General features: G+C 52.4%; 1 pseudogene across 1 annotated transcript; it reads left to right on the top strand.

The window, feature by feature from the left end:
* Window positions 1-24510: 24510 nt before the first annotated feature.
* LOC307070195 (phosphoethanolamine/phosphocholine phosphatase-like) lies at window positions 24511-26657 on the top strand (annotated as a pseudogene). Its single transcript has 3 exons — window positions 24511-25244; window positions 26114-26184; window positions 26642-26657. The product of its transcript is annotated as a phosphoethanolamine/phosphocholine phosphatase-like (transcript).
* Window positions 26658-26862: the final 205 nt, after the last annotated feature.

The following is a 26862-nucleotide window of genomic DNA, read 5'->3' on the forward strand; positions in this document are numbered from 1 at the left end:
CCCCAGCTAAGGACCTGATGCTAGGCCTCACTCGGGCCCTGTCGCTCTCCCTACGTCAGGCTGTGACGCTGTCCCTACCTGAAGCCCTGACACTGGTTCTAAACAAGGCCCCGATATTCTCAGTAACTAATGTGTTGACACTATACCTGGGTCATGTCCTGACAGTATACCTAGATCGTAACTTATCCCTGTCTTTAGCTAAAGTCGAGCCTCTTACGGCAACTAAAGCCCTGATGCTATGCTTAACTGAGGCCCTGAATTTAGCCCCAAGGCCGTGATACTGTCCCTAAGTAAGGCACTGATATTGTCCCTAGGTAAGGGCGGTACTCTCTTCCTAACTCTGGCCCTACAATTATATATAACAGAGGCTCTGAGGCTCGTCCTAACCAAGGCCCTGACACTGTCCCTCACTAAGGCCCTGACACTACTTCTAACTCAGGCCCTGACATTATACCTAAGGAAAGGCTCTGATGCTAAGCCTGACTAAGGCCCTGACGTTGACCCTGACTAAGGCCTTGACACTATTCCTAAGTAAGCCCCTAGTGCTAGCCCTAGCCGTGGGCCTAGCCCCAGCCTAAGCCCCAGTCCCAGCTCCTGCCCCAGCTCCTACAGAGGCCTTTATGCTCCTCCTAATCCTTGCCTTGACACTGTCCTCAACTAAGGCCTTGACACTACTACTAACTGAGGCCGTGATACTGTCCCTAACTAGGTCCCTGACAGTGTCCCTGACTAATTGCCTGACTCTCCTCCTAACTCTGGCCCTGCCATTATACATAACAAAGCTCTAACGCTCGTCCTTACAAAGGACCTGGCACTGTCCCTCACTAAGGCCCTGACACTACTTCTAACTCAAGCTCTGACATTATACCTAACAAAGACTGTGATGCTAACCATAACTAAGGCCCTGACAGTGACCCTAACTAAGGCCTTGACACTATTCCTAACTAAGGCCCTAGCCCTAGCCCTCGCCTATCCGATCCCCATCCCCATCCCCATCCCCGTCCCCATCCCCATCCCCATCCCCATCCCCATCCCCATTCCCATCCCCAGTCCCTGATGCTGATCCTACAGAGGCCCTTATGCCCCTCCTAGGTCTTGCCCTGACACTGTCCCTACCAAAGGCCGTGATACTGGTCCTAAAGAAGGCCCAGGTGCTCTCGATAACTAAGGCCTTCAAAGTGTCCCTTGCTCTGTTGCTGACTTTATCCCTAGTGCGTAGTTAATGTCCTGCCTCTTACCCTACCTGAAGCCCTAATACTGTCCCTAACTAAAGGCCCTCACTAGTCATCACTAAAGGCCCTGACACTGTTTGTAAGTAAAGCCTGGAAGCTGTCCCTAATGCAGGCCCTGCTGCTGGCAATAACTAAAGGCCTAACACTATCCTGAGCTAATATACTGACCCATCTCGAACCAAGGTCCTGACACTAACCCTAAGTCAGCCCTGATGCTGGCCCTAAATAAAGCTGTGAGGCTGTCCCTAACACAGGCCCTGAAGCTATCCGTAACGGAGGCCTTGACACTCCACCTAACTCAGGCCCTGATCATGTCTTTAACCAAGACCGTAATGCTGATCCTACGGAGGCCCTGATGCTGCTCCCGAGTCATGCCCTGACAGTGTCCCCAGCTAAGGACCTGATGCTAGGCCTCACTCGGGCCCTGTCGCTCTCCCTACGTGAGGCTCTGACGCTGTCCCTACCTGAAGCCCTGACACTGGTTCTAAACAAGGCCCCGATATTCTCAGTAACTAATGTGTTGACACTATACCTGGGTCATGTCCTGACAGTATTCCTAGATCTTAACTTATCCCCTGTCTTTAGCTAAATTCGAGCCTCTTACGGCAACTAAAGCCCTGATGCTATGCTTAACTCAGGCCCTGAATTGAGGCCCAAGGCCGTGATACTGTCCCTAACTAAGGCACTGATATTGTCCCTAAGTAAGGGCGGTACTCTCTTCCTAACTCTGGCCCTGCAATTATATATAACAGAGGCTCTGACGCTCGTCCTAACCAAGGCCCTGACACCGTCCCTCACTAAGGCCCTGACACTACTTCTAACTCAGGCCCTGACATTATACCTAACGAAAGGCTCTGATGCTACCCCTAACTAAGGCCTTGACAGTGACCATGACTAAGGCCTTGACACTATTCCTAACTAAGGCCCTAGCCCTAACCCTAGCCCTAGTCCTCCCCTACCCGATCCACATCCGCATCCCCGTCCCCATCCCCATCCCCATCCCCAGTCCCTGATGCTGATCCTACTGAAGCTTTTATGCTCCTCCTAGGCCTTGCCCTGACACTGTCCCTACCAAAGGCCGTGATACTGGTCCTAAAGAAGGCCCAGGTGTTCTCGATAACTATGGTGTTCAAAGTGTCCCTCATTCCATTCCTGACTTTATGCGTAGTGCGTAGTTAATGTCCTGCCTCTTACCCTACCTGAAGCCCTAATACTGTCCCTAACTAAAGGCCCTCACTAGTCATCACTAAGGCCCTGACACTGTTTTTAAGTAAGGCCTGGAAGGTGTCCCTCATGCAGGCCCTGCTGCCGACAATAACTAGAGGCCTCACACTATCCTGAGCTAATATACTGACCCATCTCGAACCAAGGTCCTGACACTAACCCTAAGTCAGCCCTGATGCTGGCCCTAAATAAAGCCGTGAGGCTGTCCCTAACACAGGCCCTGAAGCTATCCGTAACGGAGGCCTTGACACTCCACCTAACTGAGGCCCTGATCATGTCTTTAACTAAGATGGTAATGCTGATCCTACGGAGGCCCTGATGCTGCTCCCGAGTCATGCCCTGACAGTGTCCCCAGCTAAGGACCTGATGCTAGGCCTCACTCGGGCCCTGTCGCTCTCCCTACGTGAGGCTGTGACGCTGTCCCTACCTGAAGCCCTGACACTGGTTCTAAACAAGGCCCCGATATTCTCAGTAACTAATGTGTTGACACTATACCTGAGTCATGTCCTGACAGTATACCTAGATCTTAACTTATCCCTGTCTTTAGCTAAAGTCGAGCCTCTTATGGCAACTAAAGCCCTGATGCTATGGTTAACTCAGGCCCTGAATTTAGCCCCAAGGCCGTGATAGTGTCCCTAACTAAGGCACTGATATTGTCCCTAAGTAAGGGCGGTACTCTCTTCCTAACTCTGGCCCTGCAATTATATATAACAAAGAGTCTGACGCTCGTCCTAACCAAGGCCCTGACACTGTCCCTCACTAAAGCCCTGACACTACTTCTAACTCAGGCCCTGACATTATACCTAATGAAAGGCTCTGATGCTAACCCTGACTACGGCCCTGACATTGATCATGACTAAGGCCTTGACACTATTCCTAAGTAAGCCCCTAGTGCTAGCCCTAGCCCTAGCCCTAGCCCCAGCCTCAGCCCCAGTCCCAGCTCCTGCCCCAGCTCCTACAGATGCCTTTATGCTCCTCCTAATCCTGGCCCTGACACTGTCCTCAACTAAGGCCTTGACACTACTACTAACTGAGGTCATGATACTGTCCCTAACTAAGTCCCTGACAGTGTCCCTGACTAATTGCCTGACTCTCCTCCTAACTCTGGCCCTGCCATTATACATAACAAAGCTCTAACGCTCGTCCTTACAAAGGACCTGGCACTGTCCCTCACTAAGGCCCTGACACTACTTCTAACTCAAGCTCTGACATTATACCTAACAAAGGCTGTGATGCTAACCCTAACTAAAGCCCTGACAGTGACCCTAACTAAGGCCTTGACACTATTCCTAACTAAGGCCCTAGCCCTAGCCCTCCCCTATCCGATCCCCATCCCCATCCCCGTCCCCATCCCCATCCCCATCTCCATCCCCATCCCCATCCCCATTCCCATCCCCAGTCCCTGATGCTGATCCTACAGAGGCCCTTATGCTCCTCCTAGGTGTTGCCCTGACACGGTCCCTACCAAAGGCCGTGATACTGGTCCTAAAGAAGGCCCAGGTGCTCTCGATAACTGAGGCCATCAAAGTGTCCCTTGCTCCGTTCCTGAGTTTATCCCTAGTGCATAGTTAATGTCCTGCCTCCTACCCTCCCTGAAGCCCTAATACTGTCCCTAACTAAGGCCCTCACTAGTCATCGCTAAGGCCCTGACACTGTTTGTAAGTAAAGCCTGGAAGCTGTCCCTAATGCAGGCCCTGCTGTCGGCAATAACTAAAGGCCTAACATTATCCTGAGCTAATATACTGACCCATCTCGAACCAAGGTCCTGACACTATCCCTAAGTGAGCCCTGATGCTGGCCCTAAATAAAGCCGTGAGGCTGTCCCTAACACAGGCCCTGAAGCTATCCGTAACGGAGGCCTTGACACTCCACCTAACTGAGGCCCTGATCATGTCTTTAACTAAGACGGTAATGCTGATCCTACAGAGGCCCTGATGCTGCTCCCGAGTCATGCCCTGACAGTGTCCCCAGCTAAGGACCTGATGCTAGGCCTCACTCGGGCCCTGTCGATCTCCCTACGTCAGGCTGTGACGCTGTCCCTACCTGAAGCCCTGACTCTGGTTCTAAACAAGGCCCCGATATTCTCAGTAACTATCGTGTTGACACGATACCTGGGTCATGTCCTGACAGTATACCTAGATCATAACTTATCCCTGTCTTTAGCTAAAGTCGAGCCTCTTATGGCAACTAAAGCCCTGATGCTATGGTTAACTCAGGCCCTGAATTGAGGCCCAAGGCCGTGATACTGTCCCTAACTAAGGCACTGATATTGTCCCTAAGTAAGGGCGGTACTCTCTTCCTAACTCTGGCCCTACAATTATATATAACAGAGGCTCTGATGCTTGTCCGAACCAAGGCCCTGACACTGTCCCTCACTAAGGCCTTGACACTACTTCTAACTCAGGCCCTGATATTATACCTAACGAAGGCCCTGATGTTAACCCGAAGGCCCTGATAGTGACCATGACTAAGGCCTTGACACTATTCCTAACTAAGGCCCTAGCCCTAACCCTAGCCCTAGCCCTCCCCTACCCGATCCACATCCCCATCCCCGTCCCCATCCCCATCCCCATCCCCATCCCCAGTCCCTGATCCTGATCCTACAGAAGCCCTTATGCTCCTCCTAGGCCTTGCCCTGACACTGTCCCTACCAAAGGCCGTGATACTGGTCCTAAAGAAGGCCCACGTGCTCTCGATAACTAAGGTGTTCAAAGTGTCCCTCATTCCATTCCTGACTTTATCGCTAGTGCGTAGTTAATGTCCTGCCTCTTACCCTACCTGAAGCCCTAATACTGTCCCTAACTAAGGCCCTCACTAGTCATCTCTAAGGCCCTGACACTGTTTGTAAGTAAGGCCTGGAAGGTGTCCCTCATGCAGGCCCTGCTGCCAGCAATAACTAAAGGCCTAACACTATCCTGAGCTAATGTACTGACCCATCTCGAACCAAGGTCCTGACACTATCCCTAAGTGAGCCCTGATGCTGGCCCTAAATAAAGCCGTGAGGCTGTCCCTAACACAGGCCCTGAAGCTATCCGTAACGGAGGCCTTGACACTCCACGTAACTCAGGCCCTGATCATGTCTTTAACTAATACGGTAATGCTGATCCTACAGAGGCCCTTATGCTGCTCCTGAGTCATGCCCTGACAGTGTCCCCAGCTAAGGCCCTGATGCTAGGCCTCACTCGGGCCCTGTCGCTCTCCCTACGTCAGGCTGTGACGCTGTCCCTACCTGAAGCCCTGACACTGGTTCTAAACAAGGCCCCGATATTCTCAGTAACTAATGTCTTGACACTATACCTGGGTCATGTCCTGAAAGTATACCTAGATCTTAACTTATCCCTGTCTCTAGCTAAAGTCGAGCCTCTTATGGCAACTAAAGCCCTGATGCTATGCTTAACTCAGGCCCTGAATTTAGCCCCAAGGCCATGATACTGTCCCAACTAAGGCACTGATATTGTCCCTAAGTAAGGGCGGTACTCTCTTCCTAACTCTGGCCCTGCAATTATATATAACAGAGGCTCTGACGCTCGTCCTAACCAAGGCCCTGACACTGTCCCTCACTAAGGCCCTGACACTACTTCTAACTCAGGCCCTGACATTATAGCTAACGAAGGCTCTGATGCTAACCCTAACTAAGGCCCTTACAGTGACCATGACTAAGGCCTTGACACTATTCCTAACTAAGGCCCTAGCCCTAACCCTAGCCCTAGCGCTCCCCTATCCGATCCCCATCCCCATCCCCATCCCCATTCCCATCCCCAGTCCCTGATGCTGATCCTACAGAGGCCCTTATGCTCCTCCTAGGTCTTGCCCTGACACTGTCCCTACCAAAGGCCGTGATACTGGTCCTAAAGGAGGCCCAGCTGCTCTCGATAACTAAGGCCTTCAAAGTGTCCCTTGCTCCGTTCCTTACTTTATTCCCAGTCCATTGTTAATGTCCTGCCTATTACCGTACCTGAAGCCCTAATGCTGTCCCTTACTAAGGCCCTGACTAGCCATCACTAAGGTTCTTACTCTGTTTGTACTTAAGGCCCAGAACCTGTCCCTAATGCAGACCCTTTTGCCGGCCATAACTAAAGGCCTGACAGTATTCTGAGCTAATATACTGACCCGTTTCCAACCAACTTCCTGACACTATCCCTATGTCAGCCCTTATTCTGGCTCTAAATAATGCTCTGATGCTGTCCCTACCACAGGTCCTGAAGCTATGCCTAAGTGAGGCCTTGACACTTCGCCTAACTCAGGGTCTGATCATGTCTTTAACTAAGACCGTAATGCTGATCCTACAGAGGCCCTGATGCTGCTCCTGAGTCATGCCCTGACAGTATCCCAAGCTAAGGGCCTGATGCTAGTCCTCACTCGGGCCCTGTCGCTCTCCCTACGTCAGGCTCTGACGCTGTCCCTACCTGAAGCCCTGACACTGGTTCTAAACAAGGCCTCGATACTCTCAGTAAGTAAGGTGTTGACAGTATATCTGGGTCATTTCCTGACAGTATACCTATATTATCATTTTACCCTTTCTTTAGCTAATGTCGAGCCTTTTATGGCCACTAAAGCCCTGATGCTGTGCTTACCTCATGCCCTGAATTTAGCCCCATGTCTGTGACACTGTCCCTAACTAAGGCCTAGATGCTTGTCCAACATCAGGGCGTGATACTGTCCCTACAAAGTCCCTAGCACTATGCCTGACTCAGGCCCTGACAGTGTACCTAACAGAAGGCCTTGACGGAAGTCCTAACCAATACCTGACACTGTCCCTAACAAAGGCTCTGATGATAGTCCTAATCAAGGCCCTGACACTGTCCCTACGTAGGCCCTGATACTACGGCTAACTCAGGCCCTGACACGATAACTAACGAAGGCTCTGATGCTCGTCCTACCTAAGGCCCTGACACTGTCCTAACTTAGGCCCTGACACTATACCTAACACAGACCCTGACACTGTTCCTAAGAGAGGCACTGATTTCACTTCTAACGCAGGCCCTGACACTGTCCCTAACTAAGGCCCTGACACTACTCCTAGCTCAGGCCCTGACAGGATACCTAATGAAGGCTCTGATGCTAATCCTAACTAAGTCTCGTACACTAATCCTAACTAAGGCCTTGACAGTATTCCTAACTAAGGCCCTAGCCCTAGCCCCAGCCCTAACCCCAGCCGTAGACCCAGCCCCATCCACTGATCCTACAGAGGACCTCATGCTTCTCCTAGGCCTTGCCTTGACACTGTCCTTAACTAAGGCCTTGACACTAATCCTAACTCAGGTCATGATAGTGTCCCTAACTAAGGCCCTGACAGTGTCCCTAACTAAGGGCGTGACTCTCCTCGTAACTCTGGCTCTGCCATTATACAGAACAAAGGCTGTGATGCTCATCCTAACCAAGGCCCTGACACTGTCCCTCACTAAGGCCCTGATAGGACTTCTACCTCAGTCCCTGACATTATACGTAACGAAGGCTCTGATGCTAACCCTAACTAAGGCCCTGACAGTGACCCTAACTAAGGCCTTGACACTATTCCTAACTAAGGCCCTAGCCCTAGCCCTAGCCCCAGCCCCATCCCCAGTCCCAGCTCCTGCCCTAGCTCCTACAGAGGCCTTTATGCTCCTCCTAGTCCTTGTCCTGACACTGTCCTTAACTAAGGCCTTGACACTACTACTAACTCAGGCCCTGATACTGTCCCTAACTAAGTCCCTGACAGTGTCCCTGACTAATTGCCTGACTCTCCTCCTAATTCTGGCCCTGCCATTATGCATAACAAAGGCTCCAACGCTCGTCCTTACCAACGACCTGACACTGTCCCTCACTAAGGCCCTTACACTAGTTCTTACTCAAGCTCTGACATTATACCTAACAAAGGCTCTGATGCTAGCCCTAACTAAGGCCCTGACAGTGACCCTCACTAAGGCCTTGACACTATTCCTAACTAAGGCCCTAGCCCTAGCCCTAGCCTCAGCCCCAGCCGCAGCCCTAGTCCTTGATCCTACAGAGGCCCTCATGCTCCTCCTAGGCCTTGCCCTGACTCTGTCCTTAACTAAGGCCTTGACACTACTAGTAACTCATGCCGTGATACTGTCCCTAACTAAGGCCCTGACAGTGTCCCTAACTAAGGGTCTTTCTCTCCTCTTAGCTCTTGCCCTGCCATTATACATAACAAAGGCTCTGACGCTCCTTCTAACCAAGGCCCTGACACTGTCCCTTACTAAGGCCGTGATACTACTTCTAACTCAGGTCCTGAGATTATATCTAACGAAGGATCTGATGCTAACCCTATGTAAGGCCCTGATAGTGACCCTAACTAAGGCCTTGACAGTATTCCTAAGTAAGGCTCTAGACCTATCCCCAGTCCCTGCCCCAGCCCAAGCCCAAGCTCTGGCCCCAGCTCCTACGGAAGCCCTTATGCTCCTTTTAGGCCTTGCCCTGACACTGTCCTTCACTAAGGCCTTTACACCACTACTAACTCAGACCGTGATACTGTCCCTAACTAATGCCCTGACAGTGTCCCTATCTAAGGGCCTGACTCTCCTCCTAACTCTGGTCCTGTCATTATACGTAACAAATGCTCTGATGCTAGTTCTAACCAAGGCCCTGAGACTGTCCCTAACTAAGGCCGTGACACTGCTCGTAACTGAGGCCCTGACATTACACCCAACAAAGTCTCTGATGCTAACCCTAACTAAGACCGTGACAGTGACCCTGACTGAGGCCTTGACACTATTCCTAACTAAGGCCCTGAAGCTATACTTAACTCAGGCCCTGACACTGTCCCTAAATAAGGCCGTGATACTACACCTACAGTAGGCCCTGACACTGTTCCTAACAGAGGCACTGATGGTAGTCCTAACTCAGGCCCTGACAGTGTCCATAACAAAGGCCCTGCTGCTGTCAATATCTAAAGTTCTGACAGTATCCTTAGCATATATCCTGTCCTATCTCTTACTAAGGTCCTGAAACTGTCCCTAAGTGAGCGTTGACGCTGTCCCTAAGTGACACCCTGAGCCTGTCCCTAAGTGAGGCCTTGAGAATGTCTTTAACCAAGACCCTGATGCTGATCCTACAGAGGCCCTCATGCTCCTCCTAGGCCTTGCCCTGACACTGTCCCTACCGAAGGCTGTGACGCTTGTCCTAAAGAAGGCCCAGGTGCTCTCAGTAACTAAGGACTTCAAACTGACCCTCGCTACGTTCCTGACTTTATCCCTAGCCCGTAACCTGACTCAGTCCGTAGTTAATGTCCTGCCTCTTACCCTACCTGAAGCCCTAATGCTGTCCCCAAGTAAGTTCCTGACTAGTCATCCGTAAGGCCCTGACACTGTTTGTAAGGAAGTCCCGGAAGCTGTCTCTAACGCAGGCTCTGCGGCCGGCAACAACTAAAGACCTTACACTATATTGAGCTACTATACTGACCCATCTCTAACCAAGGTCCTGACACTATGCCTAAGTCAGCCCTGATGCTGGCCCTAAATAAAGCCATGAGGCTGTCCCTAACACAGGCCCTGAAGCTATCCGTAACGGAGGCCTTGACACTCCACCTAACTGAGGCCCTGATCATGTCTTTAACTAAGACCGTAATGCTGATCCTACAGAGGCCCTGATGCTGCTCCTGAGTCATGCCCTGTCAGTGTCCCCAGCTAAGGACCTGATGCTAGGCCTCACTCGGGCCCTGTCGCTCTCCCTACGTCAGGCTGTGACGCTGTCCCTACCTGAAGCCCTGACCCTGGTTCTAAACAAGGCCCTGATACTCTCAGTAACTAAGGTGTTGACACTATACCTGGGTCATGTCCTGACAGTATACCTAGAACATAATTTAACCCTGTCTTTAGGTAAAATCAGGCCTCTTATGGCAAGTAAAGCACTGATGCTGTGCCTAACTCAGGCCCTGAATTTAGCCCCAAGGCTGTGACACTGTCCCAAACTAAGGCCTTGATGCTCTAACTAAGTCAGCTGCTGATACTGTCCTTAACTAAGGCCCTAATACTATTCCTAACTCAAGTCCTGACAGTTTACCTAACAGAAGCCTCTGACACTAGTCCTAACCAAGGTCCTGACAGTGTGCGCAACAAAGGCTCTGTTGCTGATAACCAATGCCCGGACACTGTCCTTAAGTAGAGCCTTAGACTATGGCTAACTCAGGCCGCGACATGATACCGAACAGAGGTTCTGATGCTGGTCCTAACTCAGGCCCTCACACTATTCCTAAGAAAGGCTCTGGTCCTACTCCTAACTAAGGCCCTGAGACTACTCCTAACTCACGCCCTGACAATCTCCCTAAATAGCGCCCCATCATTATTCCTAGCTCTACCCGTGAATGTGTCCCCAACTGAGGCCCTTGTTGTACTCCTAATGTAGGCCCTGCCATGATACCTAACAAAGGCTCTGATGCTAGTCCTAACTAAGGTCCTGACACTGTCCAAACTAAGGCCCTGACACTACACCTACCTCAGGCCCTGACACTGTCCGTAACTAAGGCCCTGACACTACTTCTAACCCAGGCCCAGACACGATACCTAACAAAGGCTCTGTTGCTAATCCTAACTAAGGCCCTGACACTGACCCTAGCTCAGTCCCTGACACTGTCCCTAACTCAGGCCCTGACACTGTCCCTAACAAAGGCCCTGCTGCCATCAATATCTATATTTTTGACACTATCCTGAGCATATATCCTGTCACATCTCTTACTAAGGTCCTGAAACTGTCCCTACGTGAGCCTTGACGCTGTCCCTAAGTGAGGCCCTGAGGTTGTCCGTAAGTGAGGCCCTGAGAATGTCTTTAACCAAGACCCTGATGCTGATCCTACAGAGGCCCTTATGCTCCTCCTAGGCCTTGACCTGGCACTGTCCCTACCGAAGGCCGTGACGCTGGTTGTAAAGAAGGCCCAGGTTCTCTCAGTAACTAAGGCCTTCAAACTGTCCCTCGGTCCTTTCCTGACCTTATCCCTAGCCCGTAACCTGACTCAGTCCATAGTTAATATCCTGCCTCTCATCCTACGTAAAGCCCTAATGCTGTCCCTAACTAAGGCTCTGAATAGTCCTGTTAAGGCCCTGACACTGTAAGTAAGGCCCGGAAGCTGTCCCTAATGTAGGCCCTGCTGACAGTAATAACTGAAGGCCTGACACTATACTGAGCTAATATACTGACCCATGTCTAACCAAGGTCCTGACACTATTCCTAAGTCAGCCCTGACGCTGTCCCCAAATAAAGCCGTGAGGTTGTCGCTAACATAGGCTCTGAAGCTCTCCGTAACTCAGGCTCTGATCATGTCTTAAGATCGTAATGCTGATTCTACAGAGGCCCTGATGCTGCTCCTGAGTCATGCCCTGACAGTGTCCCTAGCTAAGGGCCTGACACTAGGCCTCAGTCATGCTCTGACCGTCTCTCTGTCAGGCTCTGACGCTGTCCCTACCTGAAGCCCTGACACTCGTTCTGAACAAGTCCCTGATACTCTCAGTAACTAAAGTTTGACACTATCCCTAGGTTATTTCCTGATACTATACCTAGACCTTAACCTAACCGTTTCTTTAGCTAAGGTTGAGCTTCTTATGCCAACTAAAGCCCTGATGCTGTGCCTAACTGAGGCCCTGACTTTTGTCCCAAGGCCGTGACACTGTCCCTAACTAAGGCCTAGATGCTCATCCTAAGTCAGGGCCTCATACTGTCCCTACCTAGGGCCCTGACACTATTCTTAACTGAGGCCCTGACACAATCCGTAACAAAGTCCTTGACACTACTGCAAACTCAGGCCCTGACAGTGTCCGTAAATAACTCCCTGATACTACTCCTAACTCAGGCCATGACATTGTTCCTAACTAAGGCTCTGATACTACTCTTAACTCAGGCCCTGACACGATACCTAACAAAGACTCTGATGATAGTCCTAACCAAGGCCCTGACACACACTGTCCCTATCTAAGGCCTTGACGTTGCTCCTAACTCAGGCCCTCACACGATTACTAACAAAGGCTCTGTTGCTAGTCCTAACTAAGGACCTGACACTGTCCCCAACTAAGGCCCTGACACTACTCCTAACTCAGGCCTTGACATGATACCTAACAAAGGCTGTGATGCTAGTCCGCACTAAGGCCCAACACTGTCCCTAACTAAAGCCTTGACACTACTCCTAAGTCAAGGGCTTTAGTTAGGTCCTGTTTCAGCGCCTTAGTTAGGAATAGTGTCAGAACCTTTGTTAGGTATCGTGTCAGGGCCTAAGTTACGAGTACTGTCAGGGCCTTAGTTAGGTACAGTGTCAGGGGCTGAGTTAGGAGTACGGTGAAGGCCTTGGTGAGGACAGTGTCAGGGCCTTAGTTAGGACTATTCAGGTCCTTAGGTAGGGACAGAGTTAGGGCTTCAGGTAGGCTAATTATTACTTACTTAAATAAGTAAGCCTTGTTAGGTATCGGGTCAGGGCCTAAGTTAGGAGTACTGTCAGGGTCTTAGTTAGGGACAGTGTGAGGGCCTTGGTTAGGACTAGCATCTGAGCCTTTGTTAGGGACAGTGTCAGGGTCTTAGTTAGAAGTAACGTCAGGACCTTCTGTTAGGTACACTGTCAGGGCCTGAGTTAGGATTAGTGTTAGGGCCTTTGTTAGGGACAGTATCAGGCCCTGACGTTCGACCAGCATCTAGGCCTTAGTTAGGGACAGTGTCAAGGCCTTGGGACTAAGTCAGGGCCTGAGTTACACACAGCATCAGGCCTTTAGTTGGCATAAGAGGCTCGACTTTAGCTAAAGACAGGGTTACGTTAAGGTATAGGTATAGTGTCAGGAAATGACCTGGGGATAGTGTGAATACCACAGTTACTGAGAGTATCAGGTCCTTGTTTAGAATCAGTGTCAGGGGTTCAGGTAGGGATCGCCTGGGAGCCTGTCTTAGGGAGAGTGACAGGGCCTGAGTGAGGCCTAGCATCAGGCCCTTAGCTAGGGACACTCTCAGGGCATGACTTAGGAGCAGCAATGGGGCCTTTGTAGGATGAGCAGTAGGGTCTTAGTTAAAGACATGATCAGGGCCTGAGTTAGGAGTACGTTCAGGGCCTTAGGTAGGGAGAGTGTCAGGGCCTTAGTTAAGACTAGCATCAGAGCCTTTGTTAGGTATCGTCTCAGGGCCTGAGTTATGAGTAGTGTCAGGGCCTTAGTTAGGGACAGTGTCAGGACCTGAGATAGGAGTAGTGTGAAGGTTTTAGTTAGGGCCAGTGTCAGGGCCTGATTTAGCAGTAGTCAGGGCCTTAGTTGGGGACAGCATTAGGACTTCAGGTAGGATAAGAGGCAGGACATTAGCTACGGACTGAGTCAGGTTACAGGCTAGGCATGACGTCAGGAAATGAGCGAGGGATAGTTTGAAGGCCTTAGTTATTCAGATCATCAGGACCTTATTTAGGACCTGCTTCAGGGCCTTATCTAGGGACAGTGTCCACGCGAGGCTTAGGAGTAGCACCAGTACTTCTGTAAGATCAGCATCAGGGTCTTTGTTAAAGACATTATCAGGACCTCTGTTAGGGACAGCCTCAGGGCCTCTCTTAGGGACAGTATCAAGGCCTCACTTAGGGACAGTTTCAGGAACTCAGTAAGAGATTGGTCAGGATATAAGCTTAGGATAGTGTCAGGACTTGCGATATTGACAGCAGCAGGGCCTTTATTAGGGACAGTGTCAGGGCCTGATTTAGGACTAGCATCAGTGCCTCTGTTAGGAACAGTGTCAGGGCCTGTTTTAGGTGTAGTATCAGGGCCTTATTTAGGGACAGTGTCAGGGCCTGAGTTAAGTGTAGCATCAGGGCCTTAGTTAGGAATAGTGTCAAGGCCTTAGTTAGGGTTACCATCAGTGCCTTCGTTAGGTATCGTGTCAGGGCCTGAGTTAGTAGTAGTGTCAAGGCCTCAGGGACAGTGTCAGGGCCTGAGTCATTAGTAGTGTCAAGGCCTTTGTTAAGGACAGTGTCAGGGCCTGAGTTAGGTGTAGCATCAGGGCCTTAGTTAGGAGTAGTGTCAAGGGCTTAGTTAGGGTCAGTGTCAGGGCCTTAGTTAGGATTAGCATCAGAGCCTTTGTTAGGTACCGTGTCAGCGCCTTTGTTTCGGACAGTGACAGGGCCTTGGTTAGAACTAGCATCAGAGCCTTTGTTAGTTATAATGTCAGGGCAGAGTTAGGAGTAGTGTTAGGGCCTTAGTTAGGGACACTGTCATGGCCTGAGGTAGGTGTAGTGTCAGGGCCTTAGGTAGAGACAGTATCAGGGCCTGAGTTAGTGGTAGTGTCCAGGCCTTAGTTAAGGACAGTGTCAGAGCCTTAGGTACGATTAGCATCAGAGCCTTTGTTAGGTATCGTGTTAGGGCCTGAATTAAGAGTCACACAAGGCCCTTCATTGGGGACAGTGTTAGGGCCTGAGTTAGGAGTGGCATCAGTGCCTTTGTTAGGAACAGTGTCAGGGCCTTAGTTAGGACTAGCATCAGAGCCTTTTTTAGGAATCGTTTGAGGGCCTGAGTTAGGAGTAGTGTCAGGGCCTTAGTTAGGGACAGTGTCAGTGCCTTGGTTAGGAGTAGCATCAGAGCCTTCTGTTAGGTACAGTGTCAGGGCCTGAGTTAGGAATAGTGTTAGGGCCTTTGTTAGGGACAGTATCAGGCCCTGACATTGGACCAGCATCTAGGCCTTAGTTAGGGACAGTGTCATGGCCTTGGGGCTAAATTCACGGCCTGATTTAGGCACAGCATCAGGGCTTTAGTCGGCATAAGAGGCTCGACTTTAGCTAAAGATAGATTTAGGTTAATACCTAGGTATAGTGTCAGGAAATGACCTGGGGATAGTGTCAATACCATAGTTACTGAGAGTACCAGGGGCCTTGTTTAGAACCAGTGTCAGGGCTTCAGGTAGGGACAGCGTCAGAGCCTGATGTAAGGAGAGCGACGGCCTGAGTGAGGCCTAGCATCAGGCCCTTAGCTAGGGACATTCTCAGGGCATGACTTAGGAGCAGCATTAGGGCCTTTGTAGGATGAGCATTAGGGTCTTTGTTAAAGACATGATCAGGGCCTGAGTTAGGAGTAGGTTCAGGGCCTTAGGTAGGGGGAGTGTCAGGGCCTAGTTAAGACTAGCATGAGAGCCTTTGTTAGGCATCATGTCAGGGCCTGTGTTATGTGTAGTGTCAGGGTCTTTGTTAGGGACAGTGTCTGACCTGAGTTAGGAGTAGTTTGAAGGCTTTAGTTAGGGCCAGTGTCAGGGCCTGAGTTAGGAGTAGTCAGTGACTTAGTTAGGGACAGCATTAGGGCTTCAGTTAGGATAAGAGGCAGGACATTATCTACAGATCGAGTCAGGTTATGGGCTACGGAAAATGTTAGGAAATGAGCGAGGGATAGTTTGAAGGCCTTAGTTATTCGGAGCATCAGGGCCTTATTTAGGACCAGCATCAGGGCCTTATCTAGGGAAAGTGTCAGGCCAGGCTTAGGAGCAGCACAATTGCCTCTGTAGGATGAGCATCAGGGTCTTTGTTAAAGACATTCTCAGGGCCTGTGTTAGGGACAGCCTCAGGGCCTCACTTAGGGACAGCGTCAAGGCTTACATCAGGAGAGTTCTAGGACATTATTAAGACATTTGTTAGAATATATTCTCAGGATAGTGTCAGGACTTTAGATATTGACGGCAGCAGGGCCTTAGTTAGGGTCAGTGTCAGGGCCTTAGGACTAGCATCAGAGCCTTCAAAGGAATCATGTGAGGGCCTGTGTTAAGAGTAGTGTCAGTGCTTTAGTTAGGGCCAGTGTCAGGGCCTGAGTTAGGTGTAGTGTCAGGGCGTTAGTTAAGGACAGTGTCAGGGCCTTAGTTAGGACTAGTGTCAGGGCCTGAGTTAGGAGCAGTGTCAGGGCCTTAGGACTAGCGTCAGGGCCTTCTGTTACGTACAGTGTCAGAACCTGAGTTAGGAATAGTGTTAGGGCCTTAGTTAGGAAGAGTATCAAGCCCTTACCTAGGAGAAGCATCTAGGGCTTAATTAAGGACAGTGTCACGGACTTGGGACTAAATTCAGGGCCTGAGTTAGGCGCAGCATCAGGGCTTTAGTTATCATCAGAGGGAGGACATTAGCTAGTGACAGGGTCAGGTTAACATCTAGGGATCGTGTCACGACGTTAGTTACTGAGAGTACCAGGGCCATTTTTAGAACCAATGTCAGGGCTTCAGGTAGGGACAGCGTGAGAGCCTGACTTAGGGAGAGTGACAGGGCCTGAGTGAGGCCTAGCATCAGGCCCTTAGCTGGGGACACTGTCAGGTCATGACTTTGGAGCAGCATCAGGGCCTTTGTAGGATCAGTATTAGGGTCTTAGTTAAAGACATGTTCAGGTCCTGAGTTAGGAGTAGGTTCAGGGCCTTAGTTACAGAGAGTGTCAGGGCCTTAGTTAGGAGTAGCATCAGAGCCTTTGTTAGGTATCGTGTCAGGGCCTGAGTTAGGACTAGTCAGGGCCTTAGTTAGGGACAGCATTAGGGCTTCAGGTAGGATCAGAGGCAGCACATTAGCTATGGATCGAGTCAGGTTAAGGGCTAGGGATTATGTCAGTAAATGAGCAAGGGATAGTTTGAGGGCTTTAGTTACTCAGAGCATCAGGGCCTTATTTAGAAGCAGCGTCAGGGCCTTATCTAGGAACAGTGTCCGGGAAAGGCTTAGTCGCACCACAAGTGCCTCTGTAGGGTCAGCATCAGAGTGTTGGTTAAAGATATTATCGGGGTGTCTGTTACGGACAGCCTCGGGGCCTCACTTAGGGACAGCATCAAGGTTCACTTAGGGAGAGTTTCAGGACTTCAGTAAGAGATGGGTCAGGATATAAGCTTAGGATTGTGTCAGGATATAGATATTGACAGCAGCAAGTCTTTATATAGGGACAGTGTCAGGGCCTGAGATAGGAGTAGCATCGGTGCTTTTGTTAGGTTAGGGTTAGGGTTAGGGTTATGGATAGAGGTTTTGGGTTAGAGGTTTAGGGTTAGGGTTAGGTGTTAGGGTTAGGGTTAGCGTTAGTGTTAGTTATGGGTAGGGTTAGTTAGGGTTAGGGTTGGGGTAGGGTTAGGTTTAGGGTTAGGGTTAGGGATTACGGTTTAGGGTTTAGGGTTAGGTTTAGGGTTTTAGTGTTTTAGGCTTTCAGGGTTAGGGTTTAGGGTTAGGGTCAGAGTCAGGGTCAAGACTAGGGTTTTGGGGTTAGGGTTTAAGGGTTTCAGTGAGGGTTAGGGTAAGAGAGTAGCCTTAGGGTTAGCATATGGGTTACGGTACAGGTTAGGGTATGGCTACGGCTTAGGCTTATGGTATGTGTTAGGGTACAGGTTAGGCTTAGGGTATGGATTAGGGTTAGGATACAGGTTTGGGTACAGTTTAAGTTGAGGGCATGGGTTAGGCTTGGGGTATGGGTCGGGTTAGGGTTAGGGTTTAGTGTTTAGGGTTAGGCTTAGGGTGAGCGAACGGGTAAGGTTTATGGTAAAGGTGAGTGTTAGGGTAGCGTTAAGGTTAGGTTTAGGGTTAGGGTAAGGGTTAGGGTTAGGGTCACGGGTTAGGGTTAAGGTTAGTGTTAGGGTTAGGGTTAGTGTTAGTGTTGGGTTAGGGTTAGGGTTAGGGTTAGGGTTAGGGTTAGGGTTAGGGTATGGGTTAGGTTATGGTTTAGTGTTTGCGTATGGGTTAGGGTTAGGGTATGGGTTAGGGTTTGGTATGCCTTAGTTTTAGGATTCGGGTATGGGTTAGGGTATGGCTACAGTTTAGGGTTAGGGTATGGGTTAGGGTACGGGCTAGGGCTAGGGTACAGTTTAGGGTGTGGAGCAAGGGTGTCCTGAAGGGAGTGGCTTGGGGTCAGGAGGCGGTGGAAACTGTTTCGTAGGAGAGTCTTGCACACCTGTGACATTTCGTTCTCGGGGTCAGCACGGCAGTGCGGATCCACCATCTGCCCATTTTTCTGTTCCTTCATCGCTCACTCATTCCCTTGCTCATTCGTCCATTGACCGTCTCGATCCGTGACTTGAGCAGTTACTAAGGGTGTATTGTCTGCAGCAAAACACAGGACGCAGAGTGCCCGAGAGATCTGGCCGTCGGTAAGACTAAGGCCTGCTCAGCGTGTCACTCACGGTGAGCCCGGGAGTGAACTGTGCACCAGGGCAGGGGCTCCACGGGGACGAGAAGACCATGCAATTGGGGTGCTGCCGCTTCCCGCCTCCTCTCCCTCAGGCTCCCTGGCCTTCTCGTGTCCCTGTGGCACAGCTCTGTGTTTGGTCACCCTTTGTGTGGTAGAGGCCTGGAGGAGATGGTCAGTGTCCTCATGGGAGGATCCTGCTGCCCACAGAGCACCTGGGACTCTGAATCCAAGTTCAGCAAGGGGAATACTCTGGAACTTTCTGACCCTCCAGGCACCAGAAGCCTGGGAGCTTGGCTGGGCTCCCGTACCCACTTCTTATGCAGTCTCCCTGGATCCCCCATCCCACCACAGTGAGGATCCAGTAGGTGCTTTGTGAGGCCCTTTCCAGTCTGGGCAGCACCAGGGCCCTGGGGCTCTTCCAGGCCCAGAGCATCTCTGAGTATGTTCCAGTGTAGTGAAAAATTGAGTTTTCACACAGTGTAGAACAAGCCTGGCGGTTATTTATGGTTTGTGTTGTGTGTGATTTTTTATGGTCTTGGAGAGTCCTGTCATTTTTTTTATGCATCAGCACATTTTCCCACAGCACGTGCTTGAGTCCACAGGCTCAGGGGGTATTCCTGGGTTCTCTGGTCAGGAAGGCCCAGTGAGACTGGAGGGGAGACTGACCACACCCAAGGCCTGGTCCTTGTCAGGCAGAGGGCAGGAGATAGTCCAGTTGAGGTAGGATTGAGGCTCATTCCAGGAGGGTCATCCTGACTGTGGTCTAAAGAGATGCTGCTGCTTCTGGGAATATTTTTTTCTAGAGGAGAAAAACAGAGATGTTTTATAGAGCATGACTTGGACTAACAGGCAAAGGCAAGTCCGTGCAGGCCTGTGAGAGGGGGATCATGTCTCCCAGATCTTCATGGACTGTAGACCCAGCACCTCTGCAATCAGCCCCAGGTGGAGCAGCATTAAGACATAGAAGAAGTGGACTTGGGTCAGACTGCAGCTTTGTGATTGTGCACAGAGACGGCTGACTGTTTCCCAACTCCAGGGTTCTAGAACTGGGGCCTCTGGAGGGCATAGACATTCAGGAATATGGTGAAGTGCTTATGGAAGAGTAGATAGCAAAATGTAAGCCTCAGCCCACAGCAAGATACCATGCAAGATAACACAAGACCCCCAGTCCGGAAGTAGCACAGACATGACCCGCAAGTGACACTCAGACTTGCTTCTCCCACGAGCGGCTGGGGCAGTGGAAGGCTCGGCCGAGGCAGCTGAGCAGGCTGGGTCTGTACCCCACGACTGGGCAGGGCAGAGCGTGCTTGAGCCTTCAACTAGCCTCTGTGACAGATGCAGGGCCGTGACCATCTTTATTTCCCAGGGACCATCTGCTGTCTCCTCATTCTTGGGGAGGGTGAAACAAAAACAAACTTTGTGAAATTTCCTGAGCTTTTGTGTGTATGTGTGTGTATTACGTGAGTGTGCACAAGCATGTGCATGTGTGTACTGTCTGTGAACAGGTCTGTGTACATCCGAGTGCATGTGAGTGTGTTTATGTGCAGGCAGGCACATGTGTGTATGCACGTGTTTTTGCATGCGCAGCACGTGTGATTGTGTGCCTGTGTGTGACTGCAGTCCATCTTTGCATGTGTGTGTGTACATGTGTGTGAATGCTGGTATGCTTGGGCATGTACGTGCACATGTGTGTGTACCCATGCGTGCTGTGGGGGTATGAGGAAGGCATGGAGTTGTTGCTTTCTGGTGCCGCCTTCCCCCACCCTCCCTTTTGCTGTTGCCTCAGCACTTTGTGGTGAAGTGTAGAGACTCAAAAGGAGGACCACTCCCCGCTACCGTGAGTGATCTGCCTGCTCATCCTCATGGTCATCCATCTGACCAGTAAACATCCCTGAGCCTGTGCCATGTGCTGGGGCCTGGGGTCCACAGTGAAGCAGGCGCATGCTCTCAGCTCTGCTCAGCCCAGCCGGGCGTGGGACAGAGGAGCTGCAGGCCAGGTGTGTCTGTGGAGGGAGAGGTTACCTCTAGCTGGTGGGTCAGCGGAGGTGGCATCTGAGCTGAACTGAAGGAGCGGGATGGACGGAGCTTGCTCTAGAGGAGGGTGGGGGCAGGGGGCAGGGGAAGGGGCTGGGTGCCTGGCTCGCAGGGAGGACGCATCACAGAGGGGCTGCAAGGGTGGCCAGACAGCTAGCTTTGACTTCGTTTTATAGACAGAGAGAACAGTTTTGGAACCAGAGTGACAGGATTAAGCCCACATTTTTCCTCTGGTGGTGGCTGAGGGGTTTGATGGTAGAAGAGAGAAGCTGGGCCGAGGAACAGGGGTGACGGTAGGGGCTGTGCCTCTGCCAGGCTTCCAGCCTCTTTGTGGTGGTCCCTTGGGTCCACAAGGTTAGCACGCACCTTGTGTGAGGCCGGAATGGGGCTTCCTCTTCATTCCCTCTTTCCCAGAAGTAAACGCAACACAGTTTGGAGTTGGTGAGACTGAGGGGGCCATCTTGCAGGAAAGGCAAGTGTCAGCGTTGGCTGGGGTGCCTACCCGGGGTCAAGGGGGAACCCTTAGCCAGACCCGCAGACCCCAGGGAAGGACACGGTGTGCTCAGAGAGGCAGGGATAATCAGGAGAGCCAGGTGTGCAGAGAAGGCTCGGCCAAGGGGGCCCTGGGGGCTGAGGCACTGAGGGAGTGAGGGGAGGGGTGGCCAGACAGCCGTGAATGAGGCCCAGGGGTCGACGGACCAATGGTCGTGCTGTGTGCAGGGTGGACACACAGGGCCCGAGGCTGTTCTGTAGGGAACGTCTCCCGGCTGCAGTGGGCTCTGGAAATTGTCTGCGGGTTGCCATGCCTCCTGGGGCTCTCCGGCCCAGGCCTTAGCCGGGAGCTGCCTGTCCAGCCTACCCCGGCTCCACCTCCAGACTGCGCAAGGCTGGGCGGGCGGGATGGGCTCCTCGTGTCTCAGTTGCCATGACCTGTGATGTTTCCTTTCCAGTTGCCAGATTCATTATAAGGATATATGTACAGTTTGTTGCGTTGTTTTGCACCACCCGTTGGCTTAGGGAAGACCTGCCCTAGTAGGTTGGCCTGCAAGGTGTGCTACTTCAGAGCCTCCATCTGACATACTCTTCCCTGTCCGAAATGCAAACACAGCACACACTCCCTGCCTGGTTTGGGAATGATGACACCTCACCTCTCGCCCCTCCTACCCTGTCCTGCCCACAGTCCAACCTCAAGGACACTTTGGTTCCCCATCTGACTCCCGACCCCTCCAGCTGGCTGGGGACAGGCAGCCTCATGAGACAGTGTGCACAAAGCTTTCTGGCCGGGCTGTGAGGATGGGGACCAGGTCCCACCTGTGCCAATGAAGTAGGCGTCTCACCTGGATTTGTCTCCGGGTTCTTGAAGGTGGACTGAAGGTCAGACAGTCCAGAGGCCAAGGGCCCCAGAGGAGGGGGGTGTGGGCGCAGGTAGACCAGGAGCAGCTGCCCCTCTGGTCAGGAGAGTCCAACAACCCAGGGCTTTCTGGTTCCTGGGGGGAGGAGAGGGCAGAGGCAGTGGGGCCCCAAAGACAGGTCCTGCTTCACCTCTGGATGGAGCCACTCAGGTGAGCCCAGGTTTTGAGGAATTAGAGTTAAAGGATGCAGGCTAGAGGGTCAGGGTTAGAGGATCAGGTTAGATGGTCTGAGTCAGGGTCAGGGTAAGGGTTGGGAGTTTACAGGTCAAGGTCGAGTATCTAGGGGCTAGGGGTTAGGAGCCTTAGGGTTTAGGATTAGAGATGAGGAGGTTAGGGTTAGGGAGGGAACAGTAGAGATTTGGGCGTTAGGGTTAGTGGGTTAGTGTTAAGCACAACTGGCCCACGGCCCCCCTAACCCCACACCTCTGAGTCCTATAGGATGGACAGGACTTGCCCGGGGTCACTCACGAGTGTGGGGTTCACCTGGGCCGCTGGTTATCTACCCCCATCCTGGAACCTGAGAGCAGAAGAACGAAACGTCTGCTCTGGTCACTGACTGTTTCAAATCCACCTCAACCTCAGTCAACGACTGTTAGGGCCTCAGCAGCCCACAGGGTTTCCTCCTACCATCTGAACTGGAAAGAGTAGTGCTGGCCCCACTTGGCCTGGGCAGCCCGGGTCCAGCTCAGGCCTGACTGAGCTCACTCCATGGTCATGTTATGAATTTATACAGAACTTGGTGCAGCGACCTGCCAGCCCCCAGGTGCTGCCTCCTGAGGGCTGCTGGGGCCCTCCTGGGAGTGCAGGCATCCTTTGTCCCATCTGAGTGGGCATCAATAGACATCAAGTCTCAGGACAGCCCTTGACCTCTGACCATCCAGGCAGTCATCTGTGGTCCTCCAGCTCAAGCCAGTCCGGTCCCTGTCAAGTCTCTGTGGCCAATTACTGAGCTGACCTTGCTGCTGGGCAATTGAACAGCTACCTGGGCAGCACAGACAGCCCTTTGGGATGTTTCAGTTACTAACATCCTTGTGGTTGAGAAAAGGGCCTCCCCCTCACAGGCCCATAGCCTGCCAAGCGAGGTGATAACCGTCTAAACATTTGAGTGTGTCCCTGACACAACAACCATACAGCAGACTATGGCCTTGCAATCCTTTGGGCTTCCAGCTGTAACAAACTTTTGATATTCATACTCATTAAGAGTCAGAGATACGGGAGCAACTGGGCCACCCAATGGCCACACTGAGGCTGCATGGTCTTGGAGAGCCACGTGCACCCATGTGGTCTGTGAAAGCTGCCAATGATGGATTCCATGATACGGCATAATCCTTGAGCTTCCCACTGCTTCACTGAGCAAGAATTTCCTAACCACCATAGCATTTAGTCTCTGCTCTTTGTAAAGGAGGGAGGAGACTGGATAAATGAGCAGTATTGTTCTTGGGGGATGGGTGAGTCATGTGGCCAGGGGGCAGGTGTGACTCCTGGGCTCCCACCACCAGAGACATCAAGGAGGGCTGTGCCTTTTGCAAGAGGAAGAGGTTCTTGCTGTTGTGGACGGACAGCAAGAGCACTGGATGGGTGGCTGCAGCCCCTGACCCTAAATCAGCCCCTTCCTTCCTTGGCCTTCAGATCCCACAGCTGTGCAGTGGGCCGTCAGTGATGTGGAATCTGCCGCTTTCCCCAATCCAGCATCTGTTCTCATGCCAAAGTCCAGAACCTCAGCTTTCCTTTGGGAACTTCTTACCTGTTTCCAGTCCAAACAGTTCCAGAGGGCTGATGTACGTTCCACCCACCTTGAAGATGGGCATATGATCCACATTTAGCCAATCCCATGTTCCATCCTATGGGTGCTCTGATGGGTTCAAGGACGATGCTATGATCCAAACCAGGCCAATGACGTTTATTTTATTTTATTTTTTGGCCATACTGTGCACGCAGGATTTTAGTTCCCTGACCAAGGATCAAACTTATGGCCCTTACATTGGGAGCTCAGAGTCTTAACCACTGGACCACCAGGGAAGTCCCATCCCCTCATTTTCAAAACTGCTATGGATTTAAAGCACACAAGATGGTTGTGATATGAGTGGGCTTTTCAGTATGACTTCTTTGACTTAGAATGTTTTCAATGTTTATCCATGTTGTAACATGGATTATCAGTGTTTCATTCATTTTTTTAATTGTGGTTAAAAATACATAACATGGGGATGGGGGGCAAGTGGAGGGAACGGCCCAGATGCACACCATTCACGGACCCTCTGGACTGGAAGGACTCGTGAGAGCCGGAGCCCAGAAATCCGGGGATGGATAAGACGCAGCGTCCTCTCCATTTCCCGTGAGCACCCCTTGCTCCATCCTGCGCCCAAATACCTCAGCTAGGCCCTCTCCCCACTCTTGACACTCCAGACTCAGCCGGGACAGACCTCCGCAGCTGCCGCTCCCCGCCCTGCAGGAGAAGCTCAGAGGCCCTGTCCCCCTTTCCTCTGAGGGACTCTTTTTGGTGACCACAGAAGGATTTGGTCGCTCAGGACAAAGCTGGTAGAGGACAGCGGAATGGCTGCGCCCGGCGCACCACGCTTCCTCCTGACCTTCGACTTGGACGAGACTATCGTGGACGAAAACAGCGACGACTCCGTCGTGCGTGTGCCGCGGCGGGCCAGCGGCTGCCTGAGAGCCTGTGTGCCACCTAGCGCGAGGGCTTCTACAACGAGTACATGGAGCGCGTCTTCCAGTACCTGGGCGAGCAGGGCGTGCGGCCGCGGGACTTGCGCGCCATCTACGAGGCCATCCTCCTGTCGCCCGGCACGGGCGAGCTGCTGCAGTTTGTGGCCAAGCAGGGCGCCTGCTTTGAGGTTATTCTCATCTCAGACGCCAACATCTTTGGCGTGGAGAGTGCGCTGCTTGCCGCCGGCCACCACGGCCTGTTCTGCCGCATCTTCAGCAACCCGTCGGGGCCCGACCCTTGGGGGCTGCTGGCGCTGCGGCCCTTCCACGCGCACAGCTGCGCTCGCTGCCCCGCCAACATGTGCCAGCACAAGGTGCTCAGCGACTGTCTGCGCGAGCAGGCGCACGACGGCGTGGCCTTCGAGCACCTTTTCTACGTGAGCGACGGCGCCAACGACTTCTGCCCCACGGGGCTGCTGGCAGGCGGCGACGTGGCCTTCCCGCGCCGCCACTACCCCATGCACCGCCTTATGCAGGAGGCGCAGAAGGCCGAGCCCAGCTCCTTCCGCGCCAGGGTGGTGCCCTGGGAAACCTCCACCGAAGTGCGCCTACACCTGCATCAGGTGCTGAGGACGTGGCCTGCAGGGGCCACCCGGGCGGGGAGGGGGTGGGGCGGTGGGGGTCGGGAAAGAGAAAGCTAGTTTTATTACTCCCTTTCCCTTTCGTTTTGGTATATCCCTCCAGGATTTCCCGGAATCCCCGGTTGGTCCATTTGGGGACTGGAGGAGGGAGTTGGGAGCTGTCCCCATCTGTGCAGTTAACCGAGCTCAGCTGCCTCCCCCAGTTCCACTGCAAGCGAATTCTGGAGTCTGGCCGCAGCAGCGTGGCACGCATATCTGTTCAGGCAGCAGTGTTTCCACAAACGTTGTCCTCTCAGTTGGGAGGACGGGGTTCCCTGTCAGGGTAGAGAAGGAACATGTCCCGCCACATTGTGGTTAACTGTTGCCTTGGGCTGCGTGGCCTCCCTCCTCCAGTCTTCTGTCCAGAGGACCTAGGCCCTGAAATGTACCCCCCGACCTCCCCCGCATCGGACTCCCCACAGAGAGAGGTGTTCCCTGCCGACGTTCCCAGGCCTAGATCTTGCTTTACCTACTGTGACCCTACACTACACTCCTTGCCCCCCGCCCCCCCACCCTGTCAGCATCCCCACAGGATAAAAAGCTAGAGGGAACAGTCACCTCCTGTTGGTGGAAAGAGGTAGCACACTGTTCCGGGGCTCAGGTCTGGCCAGCCAGGGACCTCACAGAGCCCGAAGATGTCTCCTTGCACCACAGCCTCGTCTATGCAGCAAGAAACCAGGGACTTAACCAAAGTCGCCCCACTGACTGGGCCCTTTTGAGCCCCCCTCCTCCCGTATGGAAGAGAAAGCTATGATGCTTTAAAGTAGCGCCAGTGGAAACCCAAGGCCCACCTCCCTCTTCTGGGGTTTCAGAGCTGTGAAGGAGGTGAAGGGGCGGAGGTGAGCGAGGTGTCTCACGCTGCCGTCTGGGGGATGAGGGCGAGGTGAGCTCTGCTCTCAGAGAGCCCCACCTAAGTGAGGGAGCTGGTCCCCACTCTTGGAGGAGTGCGCAGCCTGGGGAACCAAGACTGAATACATAACAAAGCAGGCAACAGGCAAAAGAGCAGGGTGCGGCCCACCTTCGCAGAGGGGCACAGGGGTCTAGTGTGGAGGGCTCAGTGAGCACCGAGGAGATGGGAGATACTGCTGCTTAGGGTAGGCAGAGGAGGCTCAACTAGTGGGAGCCTTACAGGTGGGTTGCCTTTCAGTCCCTCGGCCCGCTAGCCCTGCAGGGCAATCATCAGGAGGTCATCAGAATTTTATTCAAAGTTGGCACTTGCAGCTGGAGACCCTGTCTTGCATGGCGTAAGGGTCCCCTGTGGGTAAGGTCACCAAACTCCTTGGCTTCCAGTTCTTTCCTGTGTCCAGCAGGCCTCTGGGTACCTCCTCTGTCTTTACCAGGACGCCTTCCCACTGAAATGGGGGGAAGGAACAGACACAGCTCACAGCCCAGGAGGCGTGCCGGTCTGGTCCAGTCTTGAGCAGGCTTTGGTGTGGGACTCAAGAGGCTCACTCAAGGCGGTGCTTGGGTCAGCATCCCAGAGATCCCAGGCTGTCAGCAGCTGGGCTGCACATAGTTCCCGGGGAAGAATCCAGACCCCTCTGAGCCGATGCCCTCACAG

The sequence above is a fragment of the Hyperoodon ampullatus genome (genome assembly GCF_949752795.1).
Source record: "Hyperoodon ampullatus genome assembly, chromosome: 1".
NCBI lineage: Eukaryota > Metazoa > Chordata > Mammalia > Artiodactyla > Ziphiidae > Hyperoodon > Hyperoodon ampullatus.